We start from the raw sequence: 25,373 nt of genomic DNA on the forward strand, positions 1-25,373 counted from the left end.
TTGTTTTCACTTTTAAAACCTAAGACGGTTCCAGAGCTGTGTTTGGTTTTTGCTTTAAACTAATGCCCGAGCGCCCCTTTAGTTAGTCACCAATCACTGTTTAGGTAAGTTGATGATTCCTTTATGCTACCCAAGATTTTTTTATTTAAAATTGAGCATTTTTAACTTGCTTTTTAGGTCAGAGGATCAATGTCCTCTGTGGTATTCCTCCTCCATCTAAGCTTCTTAAAGCAGTATTATAAATAGAGGCTTTCAACCTAAAAAGTACTATGTATTTCATTGACTAGAACTGAACTGAACTGAACTGTAGGCTAATAAAAAGTACCAAATGAAAATATTATGGTATCTCATTACACTCCATTGTAGATGTAATGTAGTGTGACCAGTAGTAGCTTTGATTCATTGTAAATCCCATCTGAATACTGACAACAGTTCAAAACATCAGGAGATAAACCTCAAAGGTCACATTTGTGTGAATGGTCATTGTGCATATAAGACATTATTTTATTATTTGAAAACTAGCAGTGTAGCTCTTAAGACAGGGCAGTGTCCTAACCTCTGACAGGGATAGAGGCGAGAGGAGAATCAGTGGCTGCCAAACAGTCATGTGTTCATAGGTGAGGTTCTGTTTCTTCTTTAGCTGTTACTATTGTTATTATTATTATTATTATTATTATTATTATTATTATTATTATTTGCATGAATGGTAGCAGTTACTTCACAGGCAAATTTCCCTTGAATCCCAGAGTATTGCAACAGATTAGCAGCAAATAAAGACCTGAGATAAAGAAAAAAAAATGCTTTTATTCAGTTATATTAAAATTAGGACATTTCAATAAAAAACTAAAGCAGCTTATGTTGTTCGGCATGCATAAATTGAAAGAATACTTGAAAATTCTTCAAACTTGATGGTAGACATTATCTTACAGCTTTCTTAAAGGAAGTCAGTTTCTTGGCAGTAGGACAGAGGTTTCCAACATTACTTGGTTCTAGCACAATCACTAAATTTTTCGTGACTTTTAGACCAAAATAAATACTTAACAGTTCCTAACAGTTTGTTATGTTCCAACAGTTTGTAATCATGTCAAAAAATAATAGACGTATTAGTAATAATAAATTGAAAGAAAATATTTTAATTTCTTATTACTTACTCATCAAATGTGTGCTTGTTGGGCATGGCACGGTTTTTTAAACCTTGGAATCAGATTGGCCACTGCCAGCTTCATTTCTTGTTCCACGCTAATTTCTGTGCAGAACTGTGCTGTGCTTTTAGTCACAGTGCTGCAGTCTGAATGGTTATGTCCCCCCAAAATTCATATGTTGAAATTCTCACCCCAAGGTGATCATATTAGGAGGTGTGGAGCCTTTGGGAGTGATTAGGTCTTGAAGGTGGAGTTCTTATGAATGGGATTCGTGTCCTTGTAGGAGAGACCCCAGAGAACTCATTTGCCCCTTCCACTGTGTGAGAAAAGCTGTGAGTACATGCCATCTGTGAACCAGAAAGCGGACTGTCACCAGATACTGAATCTTACAGCACTTTGATTTTAGACTTGCCAGCCTCTGGAACTGTGAGAAGTAATTTTTTGTTGTTTATAAGCTACCTAGTTTATGATATTTTGTTACAGCGGCTTGAATAGACTAAGATACACCGCAACCATCAAAAACTCAATTTCGAAGAGATGGAATATCATGAACAATAATTTTGCATGATGTCGTATTGAACTGTGAAATACCACAAGCTAGTAATTTGCACACTGTCTGACAGCACTGTGTTTCTCAAAATTTAAAATGCTCTGCAGTACCCCTGTGAGTTCCCTGGGGTGCTGCAGTGCACAATTTGGCAACTGTGGTAGTATTGTAGATAGTAAGATTATCTAATAATAAGTATTGATGGCATCTTAGTTTAGGAATAATTATTAGTATGTCAGACTATAGGGGAAGTGAGTAAATCATATACTAGGTTGTTATCAGAATGATTATGAATTTCTTCACCCACCTGTGGAGAGACAGCATGGCCTATTTTTTTACTCTGACCCCAATAAGAAAAGTATTCTGTACCTTCCCCCTTCTCTCTCCCTTTTTGTCTCTTCGTTATCTCTCACTCTTGCTCTAACAGACACACACATAGTGATATAAGTATTTAACAAAACAGTATTCTCACTATGTGCACTCTTGACTTTTTTTTTTTTTAATGTCTCCTTAAGACCTACTGAACTGACGGAAACTAGTTAAGGTCACAGACTCGAGAGACTGACGACTTTAAAATGGCCTTCACCATTTCCTGTCTGTGTGACTGTAAGCAAGTTATATAACCTCTCAGCTACTCAGTTTCCTCATCTATAGAGTGGTAATTTGTAACAGTACCTAGTGCTGAGGGGATTTGTTTTGTTTTGTTTTGTTTTGTTTTGTTTTGTTTTGTTTTGTTTGAGACAGAGTCTCGCGCTGTCGCCCAGGCTGGAATGCAATGGTGCAATCTCGGCTCACTGCAAGCTCTGCCTCCCGGGTTCACGCCATTCTCCTGCCTCAGACTCCTGAGTAGCTGGGACTACAGGCACCCGCCACCATGCCTGGCTAATTTTTTGTATTTTTAATAGAGAAGGGGTTTCACCGTGTTAGTGCTGAGGGAATTTTAAGGAAGTTAATACATGTAAAACACTTTAAACAGTTCTTTTTTTATTATTATTATTATTTTTTTTTTTTTTTTGAGGAACAGTTTTGCTCTAATCTCCCAGACTGGAGTGCAATGGGACGATCTCGGCTCACTGCAACCTCTGCCTCTTCCTCAGTCTCCCAAGTAGCTGGGAATACAGGTGCGCGCCACAAGGCCCATCTAATTTTTTTGTATTTTTAGTAGAGATGGTGTTTTACCATGTTGGCCAGGCTAGTCTCGAACTCCTGACCTCAGGTGATCTGCCTGCCTTGGCCTCCCAAAGTGCTGGAATTACAGGCAGGAGCCACACCGCGCCTGGCCATTTAAACAGTTCTTGATCAGTAATTACTGCTTTATTACTAGAATCTCAATGAATAATCAGAGGCTAAAACATTTGGGAAATTAGGGAGATGCAGTAGTTCTGTGCTCTAAAGGGTACTGCATACAGTCAAAAGGCTTTTCTGAATTTCTACTCTTGGGCAGATAGATTGTGCATCCCTTGCCAAAGATTTTCCGTATTTATCCTCTTGAATCTGGATCCAGTTGAGTAGTAAACGGGAGTCAAAATAAGGGAGATGAAAATACTATCGTCATGACTGACAAAGCTGATTAGAGAACATGACTTTATATTTGCACCCAAGTAGCTTCACTAGTATATCACTCCTGCCACCAGCACAGCTGCATAACTGCAGGCTTCTTACTGCGTGGCAGAGAGTAGAACAGGATGGACCTTCTGTGTAGGCAGCCAGGTCTGAAGAGAGGAGAGCAGAAGGGGCTGAACTGAGTGTGTTCACCTCTTTCTTCAAAATCTGCCAATGATATAACTCACAAGGGAGGGAGACAAGAAACATAGGCACAGAAATGTGAAGAATGAGAATCTCACCTTAACAAAGGGAACATTTTATAAGGATACAGGAGGTCCATAATCAAGTTCATGTTTTGTAACTTTTAGTAGTTAGGTATCCTTTCTGGCACGAACTTTAAAAACAGATACACCAGGGTTTGAATTCTGCCTGTGTCACTTAATTGCACTGGCTTAGGCATCCTAGAATTTCTAAGAGCCGTAAAACAGACAAAACTACTTGGCAAGAAAAATTGACCACTGACTTCTCTCCCCTGTTCTGTTGATACAACATTAAATTTATCAATGTTTGCTTTTGTCAAACTTCAGTAGTGTTAGAGGTATGAGATCAGCCTTAGTTGATTAGAGGTATGAGATCAGCCTTAGTTGATTAGTAAAAAGGATTTTATATGCCTAAGATAGCAAGAGAGATATGCCTTTGATCTTTCTTACTTATAGGAAAATAATTTATTAACCTAATTTTTATTGTCACTTCTAACCTAAATACATAGTTGTCCTATTAATGGGGACCTTTTTTTCCTGTGAGCATCTGAAACAGTCTTTTTTTTCTATGTATGTGAAGTGGTAATAGTTTTTCTCATGTATCAGGCAACTACCAACTTATTTTAGACCAGAAATTCTTGGAAATGGTACCGATCCAGTTGGCATAAAATGTGCAAGCACTATTCTATTGTTTCCTCAAAAAGATGCAATTGCTTTACTCATAGAGTTATCAGTTATTTTTCTGGCTATTTCACTTGAAGTAGCCATGCTTTGTCTTTTTTTCTATGGAGATACATGGCCAAAACTAAGTCTTTTCACCAGCTGGATGATAGGAAATTTGATAAAATTTGAGCAATATAAAAACTTTCCCATTGACTTTATATGATTGAATTTCCACTATGTAAAATTAAACTAATTATTTCTTATGCTACCCTATGTATAGTTTATTATTTGAAAACTATGTCCCCATTTTTCCTCAAGAACATAATTTTGTCTTTTGCATCTCGGTGCAGGGGTTGGACAGCGTAATTTCTTCTCCTAGAAACACATTTTCTGCTGCTTGTAGCTACTATTTCTATTTTTTCATCAACAGCTACAGGAAGAAGTGGAGTTCCTGACATCTCTGTGTAATCAGTGGTATGATCACATACCCCATATTGACTTTTTCTTTTGAAGTTTATGCTGCTGACTGTCTCTTCAGTACCTTGAGCTTGACCTCTAGCTTTAAGCAGTAAAGGTCTCAAAGAAAATCAGTTGCCAGAGTCGGTCTGTTTGCTTGTGTCCTCCTAACCCACTGATGGCACCTCTGACTCCTTGACATTGTATTATTTGTTTCTCAGAGAAGTAAAGCAATTTTTTTTTTCCTCTGTCACCCAGGCTGGAATGCAGTGGCGGGATCTCGGCTCACTGCAACCACCTCCCGGGTTTGAGTGATTCTTATGCCTCAGCCTCCCGAGTAGTTGGGATTATAGGTGCCTGCCACCATGCCTGACTAATTTGTGTATTTTTAGTAGAGACGAGGTTTCACCACGTGAGTCAGGCTGGTCTCAAACTCCTGACCTCAAGTGATGTGCCCAGTTTGCCTTCCCAAAGTGCTGGTATTACAGGCGTGAACCACCACACCCAGCCAAAGCAGTTTTTTTTACATATAGGCATTTAATATATTGACTTTGGTTGATTCTTACCTCACTTCCAAGATAATTGCTTCTGTTAAATTACATGTATTTTTAGGCTTGAGTCATCCACTATATTTATGAGTTGGTCAGTTCTTTCATGAGTTGAGCTTGTTTTTAAAAGTTCTGCTTTTAAAGTCCCCTTCTGTCTCTCCTGCAGCCACTTTCACTGTAACATTTATCATGTTATTCCTGGCAGCCAGTCTTCTTAACTCTCCATCATTACTTTTGGCAGGTTACAGCAGTATCACTTAGGTTTGTCTTAGTTCATTTTTAATGAACATCCAAAAGATGCTCCTATTGCAATAAAACCATAAGAAAATATTAATAGAATCAGGGTTTATTCTATTAATAGGCAATTTGGGGCTGCTACAGTGGCTCCATGATACCAAATGGTTCTGGGCTCTTTCTTTTCCGCTATCCTTAGTATATGGCCTTCTTCCTCCTGCTTGCAAAATGGTGGCATACAGAAGCCTTTCCTACATATTCCAGAATATGAAGAAAGACAAGGGGGAAAAGGGACGTGCCAACTGGTTAAACAACAATCACCATATCAAAGACCCACCCACTAGATTTCTTCTTCTTACTGGCCAGAACTTTGTAGCGTGCCCACCCTCTATACACAACAGGCTGCAAAGGAGCCTGGACTATCACGTTTTAGTTGGGCAGTGACTATCCAGTGCAAAATCCAGATTCCGTTAGTAAAGGATGTTGATGGAGTGGATGGATATTAAACAGAGATTCAACTTTCCTGTTCAGAAACGTGTTATAACTCCATATATTGCTTTAATTCTGTCTATCCTAGATAGACTTACAAGGCTAGAATAAGACCTTTAGAGGCACTAACCAACACTGAAAAGCGGCTAATCACCTCCCATATGTAAATCAAATTGTACAAAAAATTGAAAAAAATACACGTAAAGACCGAAAACATTTTGATTTATCCCATGACATTTCAGTATTTTTCTGGAAGTATTAAATATTCTAAAATATTTTTTTGCCCGGGTACAGTGGCTCATGCCTGTAATCCCAACACTTTGGAGGCCAAGCTGGGCGGATCCCCTGAGGTCGGGAGTTCGAGACCAGCCTGGCCAACATGGTGAAACTCTGTCTCTACTATAATACAAAAATCAGCCGGGCATGGTGGTAGGTGCCTATAATCCCAGCTACTCGGGAGGCTGAGGCAGGAGAATTGCTTGAACCTGGAAGGCGGAGTTTGCTGTGAGCCCAGATCACACCATTTGCACTCCAGCCTGGGCAACGGAGTGAGACTCTGTCTAAAAACATAATAATAATAAATTAAATTAAATAAAAGTCTGTGGTAGTGATAATGGGCTGGAGGGTATGGTGAGTCTACATTGCTGACATGCTAACCCACATCCTGTCTACTTAATCAGTATTGCCTATTGTATTAGAAAGATGAGAAGGTTCCTTAAATTTTAACTCCGTAGAGGTGATTCATTTACTGTAAAGCCTTAAGAAAAATACTTACCCTATCTGGGCCTCTGTTTCTCCATCCGTGAAATAAGAACATTGATCATAATAGAAAAGTAGGCAAAGAATATAATCAAGCAATTCACAAAACTATACACGCAGATGACCAATAAAACCATAAGAAAATATTAAGCCTCACTTATGACAAAAGAAGATTAAATTTAAATAAAAAGTCCCTTTCTAAAAATGTAACATAGTAGCAGAGATGTAATACCCAGTGGCAATAAGAATATAAAGAAACAAGTACTTGAGTGTAAAGATAGTCTGAAGTAGTAAACCAGGGCAGCTAGGTGTATTTATCAAAGGATTTTAAAAATGCGCAAAAACTTTGACCCTGCAATTCTACTTTGAGGAACTTTCCTACCTAAATTTTTGACAAGCACACAATGATTGACCCTGGTAAATTGACATAAGGTATTTTTAACTCCAGCCAGTTTTTTTCTTTACTGTAGTAATTTGTGTGAAGCTTTCTAAGAAGTAAATATGTAATTTACTGTCAAAGCTTTTTTCTTTTAGAAAATCTAAGCCATGAACATTTAATATGTTTTCCTTTTACATTATATTAGGAAGATAATGGCAGTCTTTTAAAAATAAAAATTATTTCTTTGTTCATATCTTAATTTTTGTTTCAATCTGTCTGTCCATTTTGGTCTTGTCTGTTTTACCTCTGGGCTCTATCTTTACTACAACCAGTCTTCCTAACTCTTCTCCCAACTTTCAGAAGTAGTTTTCTAACTATGTCAATGAAGTATTTCCAAATGAAACTTGCTTAATGGTCTAATGCCATAAAGACTTCTGCTTCTGTCTTCATTGGATTTTAGTCAGTAAATTTTCTTTCTTTTTTATTTATTTGTTTATTTATTTATTGAGAATGGAGTCTCACTCTCTCTGCTCACTGCAACCTCTGCCTCCCGGGTTCAAGCAGTTTTCCTTCCTCAGCCTGCCAAGTAGCTGGGACTACAGGTGTGCACCACCACGTTTGGCTAATTGTATTTTTAGTACAGGTGGGGTTTCACCATGTTGTCCAGGCTGATCTTGAACTCCTGACCTCAGGTGATCCACCCACCTCGACCTTCCAAAGTGCTGGGATTATAGAAGTGAGCCACTGCGCCCAGCCCATATTCAGAAGTTTTCTACAGTTTTTTTGTTTTGTTTTGTTTTGTTTTTTTGAGATGAAGCCTTGCTCTGTCACCCAGGCTAGAATGCAGTGGTGTGATCTTGGCTCACTGCAACCTCCGCCTCCCAGGTTCAAGCTATTCTCCTGCCTCAGCCTCCCAAGTATCTGGGATTACAGGCGCCCACCACCATGCCCAGCTAATTTTTGTATTTTTAGTAGAGACGGGGTTTCACCACGTTGGCCAGGCTGGTCTCGAACTCCTGACCTCAGGGGATCCGCACTTTTGGAGGCCGAGGTGGGCGGATCTACAGGATTTTAAAACATGAAGTTGTGCCTCTTCCCACATTTATTCTCAGACTTATTTTTTTACTAGTTTTATTTCTAAATGGCACATTAGAGAGAGAGAAAGCCAGAGAGAGAGCGAGCGAGAGAGAGGAAAGAAGAGACAAGGTGGGACCGATGGTATAATAGAGTTCATAGAAAGACAGTGAAGTGAATCATGGCTGTTTCATCACTTTACAAAACTGATAACAATAATATCATTTCTAGAAACGTGAATTTACGGTATGAAATGGTAAACATTTTTTTTTTTTTTTGAGACGGAGTCTCACTCTGTCGCCCAGGCTGGAGTGCAGTGGTGCAACCTCGGCTCACTGCAAGCTCCGCCTCCAGTGAGCCATTCCCCTGCCTCAGCCTCCCCCAGCAGCTGGGACTACAGGTGCACGCCATCGCGCCCGACTAATTTTTTGTATTTTTAGTAGAAGCGGGGTTTCACCGTGTTAGGCAGATGGTCTCGATCTCCTGACCTCGTGATCCACCCGCCTCGGCCTCCCAAAGTGCTGGATTACTGGCTTGAGCCACCGCGCCCGGCTGGTAAACGTCTTTTTATAGCTAATGGGCACTTTTAGGCTAACTGAGCAGTGAGCACTATTAAATATATGAGCAGCTTTTTAAACCACATTCCACTTAATTCATAACTGCTTGTCAGGTTGAGACTTTCTTTTCTCTGTTAACCATGCCAATTTTTGCTCAGAACATGCTGGAAAAGCTACTAGATTACTGTCACATATACCAGGCATGGCTCTGTTAACCTGTTGAGTTGTATTATTGCTGAAAAGTTATTTATTCCAGCTATTCTTGATATTTTAATTATATATTTTTATTATTATAAGAAACCAATGACATACTCATATGAAAAAATATCTCTGTGAAATAAAGCAAAATGCTTTGGAAAAGGGATGCAGGTAAGTCATTTCAAAATTGCTGTTGTTAATGCGGGAGAGGATTTGGAGAAATAGGAACGCTTTTATACTGTTGGTGAGAGTGTAAATTAGTTCAACCATTGTGGAAGACACTGTGGCGATTCCTCAAGGATCTAGAACCAGAAATACCATTTGACCCAGCCATCCCATTACTGGATATATACCCAAAGGATTATAAATCATTCTACTATAAAGACACATGCACACATAGGTTTATTGCAGCACTGTTCACAATAGCAAAGACTTGGAACCAAACCAAATGCCCATCAATGATAGACTGGATAAAGAAAATGTGGCACATGGCCAGGCACAGCGGCTCACGCCTGTAATCCCAGCACTTTGTGAGGCCGAGGCGGGTGGATCACCTGAGGTCAGGAGTTCAAGACCAGCCTGGCCAACATGGTGAAACCCCATCTCTACTAAAAATACCAAAAATTAGCCGGGTGTAGTGGCGGGCACCTGTAATCCCAGCTACTCAGGAGGCTGAGACAGGAGAATAGCTTGAATCCAGGAGGCAGAGGTTGCAGTGAGCCGAGGTCATGCCATTGCACTCCACCCTGGGCAACAAGAGAGAAACTCTGTCTCAAAAACGAAAAAAAAAAAAAAAAAAAAAAAAAGAAAAGAAAATGTGTAACATATACCCCATGGAATACTATGCAGCCATAAAAAAGGATGAGTTCATGTCCTTTGCAAGGACATGGATGAAGCTGGAAACCATCATTCTCAGCAAACTAACACAGGAACAGAAAACCAAACACTGCATGTTCTCACTCATAAGTGGGAGCTGAACAATGAGAACACATGGACACAGGGAGGGGAACATCACACACAGGGCCTGTCGGGGGATCAGGGGCTAGGGAAGGGATAGCATTAGGAGAAATACCTAATGTAGATGATGGGTTGATGAATGCAGCAAACCACCATGGCACATGTATACCTATGTAACAAACCTGCACGTTCTGCACGTGTATCCCAGAACTTAAAGTATAATTTAAAAAAAAGTAAATCCAAAAAAAAAATTGCTGCTGTTGAATTAGATAACAGTTACTGAATATTGGGAGACTTTTTGAAACCTCAAAGTTTGAAATTGGCATTGTATTTCAAATGTCTACATACTGACTAGCCCCACTTTCACACAACCAGAGCTGAAAAGGATGTGAAAAAGACAATACTGAACCTAAGTCATCAGACTATATGGTGATCTTTGGATCTCGTCTACATGAAAAACCAGCAAAGCAGCTTCAACAGCAAAACACTCTCTATATACTTTCTTTATTCTTTAAGAATTATTTTAGTTAATCACCTAGCAGACTTGAGTGTCACATAAAAGGGCTTCTTCTATAGTTTCTCATAAATAATTTGCTGATTCTGGGAACTCTAAAAGGTAAATATTTTATGTAGCATGTGTATATTGTAAATAATTTATAAAAATGTTTTAAAAGACCTAATTCTGAAATAGTAAATAACTAAAAATTTACAAATACTATTCTCAAATAGTAAATAAGTATATATGAGCTTTCAAGTTAGAACTAAAATTTCCATGATGTGATATCTATTTTAAGATTTGTTTATCAAGGAATATTGTAATTTGGGAGGATTTTTTAAAAGCAGATTTTATTTTTTCTGCCCTTCACAAAAACTAAATCTGAGCCTTGGGAAATCAGGGCAGCTGCATCATGATGTGACTTGCCTGGGGTTTGTTATTTTGCTGAGATACCTGCCAGTTGGAATTAGAACCCTATGGGTATAACTAGGGTAGACATAATTATTGGCTTACTGTATTTAAATCAAAATGAAAAGCTCATACAAAATTTTGTACCCGTACTCTGAAAAAATGTGGAACTGTTTTTGGACTAAAATTTTATAGCTTTTGTGGCTAATGAGGCATGAAATAAATTGGCAAGCTCAAACTGTTCAGAGTACAGTGGTACAGTGTGCATTTTCTAATTCCCAGCCCTTGGGATTCCAGCAAAGGTCACAAATTAAACAAAGTCAGGATTAATCAAGACTATAATCAAATAAAACTCAATCATTAATCCTCTTCTGACTTACAATAGAGTGATTGTGTAATTGTGTGAGAAGCACTGGAGAGGGCTCTTTTGTAGTGCGTAGGAAAATCAACATTAAGGTGTCAAACAGAAAAGTGAAACCCTGCAGGTGAAGTTGTCTCTGGAGCCAAGAGAAACTGGCAATTTATGCAGAGTTGCAAGTGAAGCTTTGGAGTATTGAAAGGCTGTTGGCACTGAGCTGCAGAGCATGTGGGTCTCTCAGTGGGGCCCTCCACAGAGATCAGTTTACGGGCTGCAGCAGGCCGTTTGCTGAGAAGCTCAGTGTTTGGGTGCAGCAGCTCCAAGCAACAGTCTCTCCAAGTTAACTGCCAAAAATTTACTGTGTAATTCTCAGCTCTTTGTAATTTTGAAGAAGAGGTTATGGAAAAGCATTTCCTCTGTGGGAGTAATTATGTGTCAGAAAATGCCATTCCTCAATAAAGGGGGAAGGCTCACAAAGCACAGAACTTTGTCCTATTTATTCCATGTTCCTGACTTCTGAACTGATGCTTGCTTTATGATAGCTGTCTTATTATTTCTGCTATTTTATGTTCTATAGTGATACTTTCTTCATTCTTCATCCCTTCATCTCAAGTCAGTGTCAGTTTTATTGCTTTAAAAGTCAACAGTGATACTATCCAGTTCTGCTAAGAGTGAAACTTTAAGAATAAAATTTGATTTTAATTCATCCCTTATTATATGTGAGTATATTTTTTATATTCGCTTTAAGGATAGTATTTACCTCTGTTTGTTAGCGTTCTGCTTTCCTTCATATACCAAATAGAAAAATTCTCATTCACTCACCCCCAAAGCATGTGCCTGTTATCACATGATTCAGTTTGAGTTTCTATATTACACAATTTCTGTTTCTTACATTGCTTTTTCCTATTTATGTACTAAGCTCTCTGTATATGCAGGATACTGTTAGGTATGATATGAGATATTATTTTCTTTCAAGTAAATAAACAACCATTATCCATGCATAGCTGGTCAGTCCCATAAATTTTAGTACTAAAATATCACTTGGGTTATTTTATTAGCAAGACTTTATTGTAATGATGTATTTCAGATTTTGTCTTTCCATTTAGGCTCATATATGTTACATTTTGGTATCATTATTGAAACAAATTCATGAATTGAGTTCATCATTAGAAAATGAAAGCCTCAGAATTTTGATAATTGTTTTGGACCATCATAAAAATGTGCTTGGCATATTTAAATTCTGTATTTTTTTCCCTTACCTGTAATAACTTTTCAAAGTATCTAAAGCTATGATAGAAATGGAATAGCATATAGAATACTTGTGTGTGTGTTTGTATGCGGGGGGGCGGCTTCTTATTTTTACCTTTTTTCTGATTTTATATATACAATGTTAGATATATTGTTCTGCAATTTATATTTCAGTGGGAGAATATTCATGGTTGTTTTTTAATGTCAGCATAAAGATCTGCTGTATAACAAGTGCTTTGTGTTCCAGTGTATAGATATTGCCTTATTTATTTCATCCTTTCTTGGTTGAAGGTTATTTAGGTTATTTCCAGTTGTGTAATATTGCAGATAATACTGTAAAGAAAATGATTATACTTGCATCTTTTCACATATGTAAGCATATTTTTCTAGGATAGATAATGGAGTTGCTGGGTCAAAACATAATGGTGTATTTTATTTTGAAAACTGTCGCTCAAGCACCCTTATAAAAGGCTCTACCCCCCATGTGCTCTCACCCAAATGTGTATGAGAGTGTGCATCTCCTTAATCGTTAGGTGTAGTGGATACTGTCCATCTTTTACATTTTTGCTGACTTACTTTTATATTTGAGATATCTTTCTACACCATTACTCACTCTTTTCTTTCCAGCGGAGTAGTATTCCATAGTATTATATTTAATTAGTCCTCCATTAATGAACATTTAAGTTACTTCTAACAGTTTGCCATTACATTCGATGCTACAAAATTTTAACAGATTTGTAATGCAGAATTTTCATAAGTATAAGAATAACCTTATTACAAAAGTCATTTCACATGTATGCAAGTATATCTGCAGGATAAATTCCAAAATGTAACAGAGGGAGTATGTATTTGTAATTCTAGTTGATAGTGTTTTTTTGGTTTTTGTTGTTCTTTTTGAGACGGAGTCTCACTCTGTTGCCCAGGCTGGAGTGCAGTGGCACGATCTGGGCTCACTGCAAGCTCTGCCTCCCGGGTTCACGTCATTCTCCTGCCTCAGCCTCCCGAGTAGCTGGGACTACAGGCGCCCACCACAACGTCCAGCTAATTTTTTGTATTTTTAGTAGAGACGGGGTTTCACCGTGTTAGCCAGGATGGTCTTGACCTCCTGACCTCGTGATTCGCCCGCCTCGGCTTCCCAAAGTACTGGGATTACAGGCGTGAGCCACCACTCCCAGCCTCTAGTTGATAGTGTTAAATGGAAAAGGAAGATGTAAAACAGTATGCTACCATTTGTTTACAAGGGGAAGGGTATAAGAATATCCATGTGCAGGCACACATGGTAACATGGCGAGTGCGGGGGGAAATGAGCTTTCAAGTTAGAAATAAAATTAAGGGTACACTGTGATTTAGGTCACAACAGGACATAAACATTTAATTTACTCTGAGCCTCAGTTTCCACATGTATGTAAATGAAGCTAGTAAATGCCTGTTTGATAGTATTATGAGAATTAAATGCAAAATTGTATGTGAAATTATGTGACACTGTGGCCAGCATATGATACGTGTGTGTGTGTGTGTGTGTGTGTGTGTGTGTGTGTGTGTGTGTATTTTGCTCTATATTGTGCCATATGTGGCACAGATATTTCTTGTAAAGGTAGCAGTTGCCTGTTGTATTCATACAATGCGGAGCCTACTTGTCAATGATGCTTTTATTTAATCGATTATACATAGAGTTGTCAGCATGGAAAATGCAGCTTCTGTTTTGAATTATGATTTACTTCTGAGTATAATTTAAAGGCAAAATGGCTTCTCTCCTAGAAACTTGAGCCCTCTAGAGCTTGTTCTCTTCCTGATGAATGTTCTCTTTGGGCTCTTCAAATAGAGTGTCTTACTCATGGCTTTAGGTGATATACTGGGAAAGCATGCAGTTGCTTTAGAAGCCTTTATAAATAATACTTGAGTGTTCAATATAAAAAGAATGTTTGGCTTTCGTAACCATTTCCTACATCTCTTCTATAAGTTTATTGAATTCACAGTACACATCTACACTGTGAGAAGCATTTATCTCCTTTTGTGCTAATAAAATTAAGCAAAAGACAAAGTTACTCCCAAGTTCATAGCATATTCCTTGAAAGGAATGATTCTAAGAACAAACGGGGATCAATGCATTACATCTTTAGAATACAGGAAGGAGTTTTTACTACCTTCATTTTAAAAATAAGGAAATAGAGATGAAAAGCTTTCCATCTTTCCATACCACGTTCAGCAGTGGTAATATGTTTTATACCCACTAATCAAGGCATCCTCTGTGTTTCGATGCTTTGAGAAGTAGTCATCTGCTTTTAAGTTTGTGATAGTAGATTGAATAAGTGTCCTCGTGCTCACGCAGGATTATATACTTAAGCGATAATATACCTCACTGATGCAAGTGAGGAAACCAGTAGAACTTAGATCCCATACTGTTAAAGTCTTTGATGCTTGAACTAATTATATGTAGGGTTTAGAATAATGGGAATTTCTTTTCTTTTTTTTTTTTTTTTTTTTTTGAGACGGAGTCTCGCTCTGTCGCCCAGGCTGGAGTGCAGTGGCACGATCTCGGCTCACTGCAAGCTCCACCTCCCAGGTTCACACCGTTCTCCTGCCACAACCTCCTGAGTAGCTGGGACTACGGGCGCCCGCCACCACGCCTGGCTAATTTTTTTGTATTTTTAGTAGAGACGGGGTTTCACCGTGTTAGCTAGGATGGTCTCAATCTCCTGACCTCGTGATCCGCCCGCCTCCACCTCCCAAAGTGCTGAGATTACAGGGGTGAGCCACCGCGCCTGGCTGGGAATTTCTAATCTATACCTGAGAGAAAATACTTAACCAGAGATGCCACTTTTTTCAGAATGTGTTTCCTTTCAAAAGTTAAGAAGCAGCCCAATATAATTTATGTGGTTCTCATTCTATGTGGCTACTCGGTAGCATTTGCCACCCTACTAAATACGTTTTTAAAATGTTATCTTGAAGATGTTTCCCCCCTTGGATTCTGTGTTACCTCACTCTCATACTTTTCTTCAACTGTTCCTTTTAATCCTTTGATAATGGCCCTTTTTTTTTTTTACTGAATCATCATTATATATTTTAGTTCATTGTTTAAAAGTCTGTTTCTCCTATTTAACCTGTCCATTGTCTTTTTTGGTTTTTTTGGTTTTTTTTGGAGATGCAGTTTAGCTCTTGTTGCCCAGGCTGGAGTGCAGTGGTGCGATCTTGGCTCACCACAACCTCCACCTCCCGGGTTCAAGCGATTCTCCTGCCTCAGCCTCCCAAGTAGCTGGGATTACAGGCATGCGCCACCACGCCCAGCTAATTTTGTATTTTTAGTAGAGACAGGGTTTCTCCATGTTGGTCAGGCTGGTCTCAAACTCCTGACCTCAGGTGATCCGTCCACCTCGGCCTCCCAAAGTGCTGGGATTACAGGCCTGAGCCGCTGCGCCCGGCCCATTGTTTCTTATCTTTTTACCTCCCAATATCTAGAACATATTGATTGTTATGTGGTAGATGCTTTGTAAATGTTTATGCAAATGAGCTATAGCCACTCCTTAAATGCTGGTGTTCCCCTTCCAACCTGAGGTTGCTCATCTCCATGTACAGGTTCACCTTGGACATTTTTTTCTCTCTTATACTAACTACTCAGAAGTTATGTTAGAGAGGGGGTCTCTGAAACTAGTCTGCCGGGGTTCAGATACCAGCTCTACCAGTTTCTAACCATGTAAGCTTGGCAAGATAATACTAGAAATATTTTCATCTCTATTTCCTTATTTTTAAAATGAAGATAATAAAAACTCCTTCCTATAGTCTAAAGATGTAATGCATTGATCCCCGTTTGTTCTTAGAATCATGCCTGGCATTTAGAAAGCCCTTAATCAATGTCAGATAATAGTGCTCGTTTTTTTCTTCTTCACCCTCAGCTGCCATGTATGTATCTATAACTTCCAAACCATTTATCCTGAAGCTCTCTGGACTTACATTTTCATATGGCCATTGGGCATTTTCAGATAAGTGCCCTATAGGAATTTTAAACTAAAGCTTAACTCATTATTTCTGCCTATGCATGTATCCTGCCTTCCATATTTCCTACCTTAGATAATGGTATTGGCTGCGCACAGTGCCTCTCATGCCTGTAATCCCAGTGCTTTGGAGGCCCAGGCAGGATCACTTGAGACCAGGAGTTCAAGACCAGCCTGGGCAACATAGCAAGTCCCATCTCTACAAAAAATAAAAAATTAGGCCCAGCATCATGCCTCACGCCTGTAATCCCAGCACTTTGGGAGGTCGAGGTGGGAGAATGTCTTGAGCCCAGGAGTTCCAGACCAGCTTGAGCAACATACTGAGACCCTGTCTCTACAAAGAAATAAAAATAAATTAGTCGAACATGGTAGTGCTTGCCTGTGGTCCCAGCTACTCAGGAGGCTGAGGTGGGAGGATCTCTTGAAACCTGGGAGGTCTGCAGTGAGCGATGATCATGCCATCACACTGCAGCCTGGGGTGACAGCAGGACCCTATCTCAAAAATTAAAAATTAGCCAGGCACGGTAGCACACATGTGTAATTTCAACTATTCAGGAGGCTGAAGCAGGAGGATTGTTTAAGTCCAGGAGTTCAAGGCTGAAGTGAGCTCTGGTTGTGCCACTGCACTCCAGCCTGGGTGACAGAGTGAGACCATGTCTCCGAAAAAAATAACAATAATGATAATAATACTATTATAATAATGTCTCCTGTGTACTCTCAGAAATGTCATTAACTAGTTTATTCTTTGTCCTAGGCTTTCTGCCTTTGCTTCTCCTTCTCCCACTTCCCAAAAAGAAATTTAAAATCCTCACTTCTGCTTTTCATGATTTTCCAGAACACTCACTGCCTTTCCTCCTAATCCTTCTGTCCTGGATTCTCACTAGCCGTCTCGAAACTGTCCTCTGCAATTATCAGGCTCCATCTCAAAAAAGAAAAGGCGCTAACCTCCACCCAGTTCCCTAAACTTTAAAACTTTGATTCCTCCTCCTGACCACCCCTCCTTGCCCTGCAGTGTGTCCCTGCTCTAGCCCCACTAGGCCCTGCACTATTTGTTCCTGGCCCGTCTTTCCAGCTCCTCCTCCTTTTTCCTTTCCTTTCCTTCTCTCCCTCCCGTTACTCTTGCACCATATGCACATACATCCTAACCAAGATGATCTTTGACCTCTTGTGGTGCTGGAAATGGGGCCACTGCAGGATCAATGAGGAAGTCATGATGTTTACTGATAATGAAAGCATTATCCTTTCCAGATGTTAATGCATTTAACAAACTTAAATTTAATATTCATCATATATTAGACACTGCTGGGTGACAAGAGAAGGACAATAATGCAAAAATAAGTAAAAGCCTGAGAACAATAGAGAAGACAGGCTCGAAAACGACTTTAAGGTAATATCTTATAAAGGTATGCATGACATGCTATATGGAAGGTCAGAGGAAGAATCAGCTCAGTGGGAGTTTAGAGGGGAAAGTCACAGAAGAGGTGACAATTGAGTAGCATTTCGAAGATTAAGATTTTGCCAGTAGAGAAGAGGAAGAAATACAGTCTGGATTGGTCAGCATGGCAATTGCATGGAGGAAGTTACAGTCCTTGGTAAAAACAGACTACACTTAAAAGTCCAGGACATTTTTTCCGTATGGATGCGTGAGGAACGCATGCCAGGCACATCTTCAGCCTTCCTAAAGGCATAGATGTTTTCTGGCAGTAGCACCTAGGTCATTTTGACTGGAGTGAAGATGAATGTATTCGGGTTCTCGAGTCACAGAACTAATAGCATATACGTATATATGAAAAGTTTATGGAGGAGAATTGACTCACAGTGACAATCACAGGTGAAGTCCCACAATAGGCCATCTACAAGCTGAGGAGCAAGGAAGCCAGTAGTGGCTCAGTCCAAGTCCAAAAGCCTCAAAAGTAGGGAAGCCAACAGTGCAGCCTTCAGTCTGTGGCTGAATGCCTTAGGAACCCCGGCAAACCACCGGTGTAAGTCCAGGAGTCCAAAGGCAGAAGAACCTAGAGTCTGATGCCCAAGGGCAGGAAGCATCCAGCACGGGAGAAAGATGAAAGCCAGAAGACTCACTGAGCCAGCGTATCCCACCTCCTTCTGCCTCCTTTATTCTGGCCATGCTGGCAGCCAATTGGATAGTGCCTGTCCACACTGGGGGTGGGTCTTCCTGTCCCAGTCCGCTGACTGAGATGTCAATCTCCTCTGGCAACACCCTCATAGACACACCCAGAAACAATACTTTGCCAGCTATCTGGGCATCCTTCAGTCCAATCAAATTGACACCTAATATGAACCATCACAATGAAATTAGGAGGGAGAGTTGAAAATGGACTGTGAAGACATTCATGTGTGCTTCCAAAGATTTTGGCATTTTTTTCTATCTTTGGAGCTTTGTTCAAGGATGTGAAAATAGAAAGTTTGTATTTCATAGAAGTATCACTGTGGTAACAATATAAGAACTAAATGAGGGAGGTTAGTGGCTGGGGGCAGGAGACCCTCTCAGAGCTGGCACAGAGTATGCCAGTAGAAAAATCTTGATGGCAATAGGGATGGCAAATTTCTGACCAGCAAAACCACAGAGAATTAAGGCTACTGGTACCTTTGGGGGCTGTTAAGAGGCAATTAATATTTTATTATGGAATTCAGAGAAAAATAGAGATAAGACACAAAGTCTGCTCAGCTGCCTGGTATAAAAGTGTGAGCTTGGTGGCCAGCCCAGCCTGGCTCCATTCTCTGTCCTCAGTCACCCCTTCCCCACTCTCCTGGTGGCCTGACTCCCACTCCTTGGTGGCCCCATCCCCCCAGTTCCTCACGATTTGGTTTTTACTTCTCCGGATTTAATAAAAACTCCACCAGTTTTTAAAAAAAAAGTGTGTGTGATCTTAGGCAAATTTGTCTTTTTGAACCAAGTTTTATCACTTAAAATGAGCATAATAATAACTAATTCGTAAGAATGCTGTAAACATAAAATGAGTATTACTAACTGAGAATGTACAGTAGATAGTAGGCTCTCACTACATGCTGGTTTTCCTTCTTCCTTTCCATTCTCTTAGGAAAACTGATACTCAGAATGGCTAAGTGATCTGTGCATAGTCAAAAGGCCAGTTCAGTGATAGAACTGAGACTGGATCCATCACTTCGATTACAGCTAGATTCTTTCCATTATACCAAGCAGCATCCATAGTAATTTATTTTCATTCGTACAATTTTCTATGAGAAAAAATGAGCAACAACTATCAGTTTGTCTTTCTTCAATCCTGATAAAATCTAGCACTTAAAGAAATTGCTAAGAAGTAAACATTTATTACACAAACCCATGCCAGAGAGGTGGATGTTGAGTTCTAGTCTAAACATCTTTAATAATGATAATTCCATAATTCTCAGCTGTTTCTTTTAGATTGACCTTTTCTCACCTGATAAAATTTTCCAATTCTAAGCTCTTTATTCTGATTGAAATCTGACGTAACTTGTCTCAGTCATCATTTTTCCATTCTGAGCTTGCTTATATTTTCTAAACTTAACTTTTAACTTGGTTCTCCAGCCTGGCGACCTTAATTTGTCCACTTTAGAACAGCCAAAATATCATTGATTTTGCTGGACTAATTCAGTTATCTCAAATTATCTCTGACTTCCTTTTTCACACCTGATTTTCCTTAGTTTTGTTGATTAAAGATCAGTATGAGTTTGTATGCCCTAACAGTGGATGATACAAAAGAAAACTGGTCTAGGAATTGGGAAACCTACTTTCTGTTTCATCTCTCTTCTTACTGCCAAGCTGTTTCCTCACCATGATGGGAAAAATTATGTTGTAATCTTATGTCTTATAAAAGAGGGCTCAAATTGGTATAGACTGTATATTTTGTGGGGAATTAATTATGTGACTGTTCAACATTTGACAAATAATTTTGGACGTAAGTGTGCAATGTCTAAAGCCCGAATAATTCTAATTTTAATGTCAGCGCACTTGATGAGTTGAAGTATGGTGCTTGCTGGTAATGGGAAAAAAAAAAAAAGGCTACAACCAAAAGTATTGTATTATATAAAATTACATGTGATTTGTTGTGCCTTCACTTTGAATATTAGCTTTCCTGTCAGCCAATGTAAGATATTAGTTAACATGGAAAATAACTTCTTACATTTACATATTGCAGTTTTTCAGGGCACTTTTGTACACATGTGGTATCTATATAAATTATATTTCAGAATAAAGAAATGGTCACCACACCATTTGAAACAGGCCACAGAGATTATTACTCCATGAGTTTTGTGAATATTGAGACTCAAATGCTATGTTTGTACAAGGAAATCACAAATCGTAACTAGAATACATTCGCTTACATATTATACCTAGAGTTCGTTTTCTCATTGTTCTTTCAAGTTTTTTTCTCTGAGTATGGGTAGGTAAAGTATAGCAAATTTGTTGCAGAAAATTAACTGTGACCACATTAAAGACTTGAAACCACACTCCAAAATAGAAAAGGCATTAGGAAAATATTTTGCTTAGAAGGAATGATTGTTCTTTGTTTTTTTCTTTTCAATTTTTTCTTTCAAATGTGCAACATGAAACTACTCCTTACCTTGAAAGCTGTATGGCTGATTGTTGCTGCTTCCCAACATCTTCACCCCTTTTACCCGAATTTCACCTCTGCTGTTTTACCTTCTAAGCTGTGAACTCTTGTCATCCTATTTGAACCACCCCCTGCCCTCCCACCTCCCTGTTATTAGCAGTACATCAAAGATTGGTTGGTGGTCTTGTCTCCCTGCTAATTCATATCTTGATGTTCTTAAACAGTATTTGAACAGTGCCCCTTTAGAGGAATATCTAATGTCAGTCATTTCCTATTCTGAGTTTAAAGTTGATTGATCTGATAAATTACAATGAGCAAGTGAATATAGTGGGTTTAAAGCGTATCCGTCTACTCTGGATTTGCTTCTGCTCTGGAGAAGGCAAAAAGGCCAGGAATTAGTGAGTGACTTAGTCTTCTCTCGTCATTGGCAGCTGACAGACCTACTGATGAGGTGATAATGAACTCCAAAGTCTACCCTAGGAGCAACCGGGAGGGAAAAGAACCCAGACAGAAGGCATGTCTCACTTTGGAGCCTGCCAAGATTTTTGCTTTTTCATAGAATTCATTTCGAGGAGGTTAACAGGTAGACTTTGCTGGGTGCATGTCAGAAGTGTAACTTACCATTCATGGATACCAAAGACAAATATATATTTTATTTCTCTCAACATAACAAGCCAGAGGCCTCAGTCTCAGACGGTCACTGGGGTAATCCAGTCAGAGAGGGAGCATCCGAAACAAGGCTTGAATATAAAGTTCATTTTTTAAAATAACTCTTCCTTCTTTCCATTAAAATTATTATCCAATATATATGGTATGACAGATTAGACCTTCCAGAATTATTTGCTACTCCTGTTTATTTGATTCCTAGAATGTTGCTTAGCAGTCTCAAACTTAATTGGAGATAATGAGTATACCTAAGGTAAATCTTCCAATTTTGTTTCCAGTTATGAATGTTGGTGAATCTTTCATTTTCCAAATTCAGTTTAGGCCTCCACTGCCTATTTTTCTTCAGGTATCATAAAAGTGAATGAAGTATTTTCAAGTCCATTCATCCCCACTTCACATTGGTAGTCACCCCTCATACACATATATTTTGTAGCCCACACAGGAGGCAACTTAATGTATAAAATGTTTTAAGTTAATTACTGGAAGTGTGTTAAACACAGAATATTGGTGAGTTTTTAAAGTCTCTAAACTTTAAAAATAATCAACTGTTTGTAGAAAAAAATGAATTATTGTTGTTGACTCAGCGTTCCTTATGTAAAGACTTGGCTTTAGTCTTCAAGAAGCTCTTCAGCTTCCAGCTTCCCTTTTTCGGTTTTAGGCAGAACATGGACTTTGAGAAGTTTTAAAAATTCTATTATTCCCACCCATGTTTCCCTCTGTCTTTAAGCTGTAATAAAACGTATCAATGTTCTGGGAGTCTGTATTGCTGAATTGTCAGGGCCTTTCTTGCTTAGTTTCGCTTGATGATAAATTTCAAGGAACCCATAGTGCACTATTTTTAACCAGTTTCGAGGTTGAAAAAATGCTAAGAGTTTGTGTCCAGAGGTTTGGATAACATTGTTAATTGTGCCAGGTATCCATTGAGTTTGGCTTTATTCTTTATCCTGTTTAACTGGCATTTTCTCTGCTGTAAGAAAACAGTCCTTAGGAGCCACGACAACTGATTTTATTGGTAAACATATGAATGAGGCATGTTTCATAAAACTTTATAAATTTAATATTAGAAGGACAGAAGTTTGACAAGACAGTTCAATAAAGACAATTTTATATATATTTTAACTTTCTTTGATTCCATTCACTTTTCAAATTAGATATTTCAGATTGTAATTCTTAGAATTGACCATACCATTTATTCCTCTTTCTTGAAAGACAAATAGAATAAACAAAAATTTGTAGACATCTAAAGAGTAATCTAAGGATTATAGTTTTGACTCATTTCTTTCATGAGTATAGTTTCTCTTTTCTCTTTTATAATACAAGATATGCACCCGTTTGTCTATTCATTCCTTTTTGCTTCTCCAAACCTGTTTGCATCTTTGGTTGTGACTCATTTCTTTATTTGATCAATTGTTACCGTTGTATACAGTCGCTTTAGTTGGATATTTGCTGAAGTCAGATAAACCTTACTGGTTTCAGGGATGTGATTGTGGTATGAAACTGCCAATCTTCTACTTTGATGTTCATGATTCAAAAACTTCTTGTTCCTTTGGAGAAAATGAGCCTAAGTTAGTCGTCATCCTGGAAATAAGTTTTGATTTCTTTTCATGAAAGAATGCCAGGAACTTTCACCAGTTTATCTTTGAATCTTTATTTTCCAAAAGTAAGGTAGAAAAATCCTCACCGTTTTACTGATTTGCAGGCTGGTAAAGTGAACAAGGTGTTAGAATCAAGACATTTTACTCAAAGACCACTAATTTAAAAAGGTAAGTCAGAATCTGGCCCAAGACCTTGACCTCTCAAATTAGATTTAATTATGAACTGCATTAAGTCCCATTATTTCTCCTATTTTGCTTATCAAGTGATAACTTCTAGTCAGACTGGGATAATCATGAATCTGCAGTGCTGAAGGCATTCATGACAAAGCTCACCCTTTGAAGCAGAAAAGCAATTCATCTGTATCAAAAAAGGATGCAAACTAAGTTTTGATCCTGCCTGATAGTACCATTTTCCAGTTATACCTTGTCCAGCATTCTTTATCAAAGCCAGAAAGACTATATGCAAGAAGAATTTAGAACAGACTAGGTACTATAATTCTTTGTGTTTGAAAGGTGATATTTTAGACGTAGAGACAAAAAGTCTCCCTTGAGTTTTTGAAAGAAATTGCTTGTAAGGGCAAATGTTTTAGGTGGAAAAGTTGATATTTTTTAGTTTCCCTGTTTATGAATAGTTCACAGGGTAATGTTGTCAGTCATTTTAAACTTATTTTTTCTCCCTCTTGGAAAGGTTATAGATTGCCAACAGAAAGTAGAATTCCCTGTTTCTGCGTGTTTTTCTCTGAAATAGTGTGTGACATAGTCACATTACTCCAGGCTCAATTATAGACACTTTTTGGGGGTTTTTTTTTTAATAATGCCAAAAATCTGTGGATAATGTATAATAAGCTGATGTACATCCTACTAGAACTAAGGTATTTCAGTTTGTGACAAATTATGTCTTAACATGTTACCTCGTTAATAGTCATTGGTTCATAAATGCTGGGGTTTTTTAATTTAACTCTTTTTATACCTAATATTAAAAATTAACCCAATTTAACATTATTTCATCTACCACATTACTGGCCTTGTTTTAATTCTAAATCTTGTGTCCTAAGTTACAAATTACCATATTAATTCAAATGTATAACCTCTTTATGATTTGAGGCCCACTCTGGAAAAGAAAAATACTAGACATTTCTATTAAAGTCATGAGTGATTTTTATGTGTCTTGTGGATCCATCCCCCAGAGTCATGTCTTATATCTTTATGTTCTAACAATGAAGTTTTTTTAACGTACTTTTAGCAAAATATACATATATTTACACAAGTATTTTAGAGTTACCTACAGTAGCATTTAGAGGTCTTTTATTCCCATGATTATATGACATTAAGCGATATGTAGCCCCCAAATAAATTTTTCTTTGGGAACTTCTTCACGTTGCCTGCACATGACAGTTGATCTTGGGTTGTTTCAGTACTTACCTTGGTTTTCCTCCTGTGTCTTTAGCCATTCCCTAGAAGTCTCCTTTTTCTCTCCCTTACAACTGATGGTCTCCATGAGTCCACTTTTAGCTCCCTTCTCTTCTCCTTCTATACTTTCTTCCCCTATATTTTTTCCAAAGTAATGTTATCTGTTCAGTGGCATCAACCGCTATTGATACATGCTTATGACGTCCAAGTACAAATAAATACACAAGTGGTCTACTCTAGCCCATATCTCTCTTCCCAACTTTGGGCCCCTATCAACTGCCAACTGCACCTGACAGCTTGAACATTCCATAAACAACCTCAGCATACCTAAAATCATCTCATCATTTTTTTTTTACAAATATGCTCCTCAGTGTTTTCATCATCAAGAAATGTCGTTTACTCAGTTGTTCAAGCTGGAAACTAATTAAATTGTTCCTAACAACTTTTTTTCCCTTGCTTCTCACAGCTTTTTCAACCTTTGAGACATATCTCCACATCATTTTGTTTCTCTCTTCACAGGAATTATTCTATCACTTTGTTTTTGCAACAGCATCTTAGCTAATTTGTAACTAATTTTACGCTTTGCCAGTCCTTTTCTTCTGCTTCTTCCAGGTTAATACTTGGTTGTTTGTGTTTGTTTGCTTGTTTTTCCTTTGGAGATGGTGTCTCATTCTGTCACCCAGGCTGGAGTGCATTGGCATAATCACTGGTCACTGTAACCTCAACCTCCCAGGCTCAAGCAATCCTCCTGCCTCAGCCTCCCAAGTAGCTGAGACCACAGATGCATGCCATGATGTCCAGCTTAATTTTTTTTGTTAGAA

The 25,373-nt window shown here is 38.5% G+C and overlaps 1 protein-coding gene and 1 long non-coding RNA gene across 24 annotated transcripts in view; one reads left to right on the forward strand and one right to left on the reverse strand.

The window, feature by feature from the left end:
* The window catches only part of ERC1 (ELKS/RAB6-interacting/CAST family member 1), a 519,708-nt gene that overhangs the window by 327,471 nt on the left and 166,864 nt on the right, over window positions 1-25,373 (forward strand). The window lies entirely within an intron of this gene.
* LOC109029153 (uncharacterized) lies at window positions 484-24,843 on the reverse strand. The gene is made up of 3 exons (XR_002008189.2): window positions 24,565-24,843; window positions 5,180-5,464; window positions 484-778 (listed from the first exon to the last, which is right to left on the reverse strand). It is a non-coding gene; the product is annotated as an uncharacterized lncRNA (long non-coding RNA).

Source organism: Gorilla gorilla, chromosome 10 (genome assembly GCF_029281585.2).
Source record: "Gorilla gorilla gorilla isolate KB3781 chromosome 10, NHGRI_mGorGor1-v2.1_pri, whole genome shotgun sequence".
NCBI classification, from domain to species: Eukaryota; Metazoa; Chordata; class Mammalia; order Primates; family Hominidae; genus Gorilla; species Gorilla gorilla.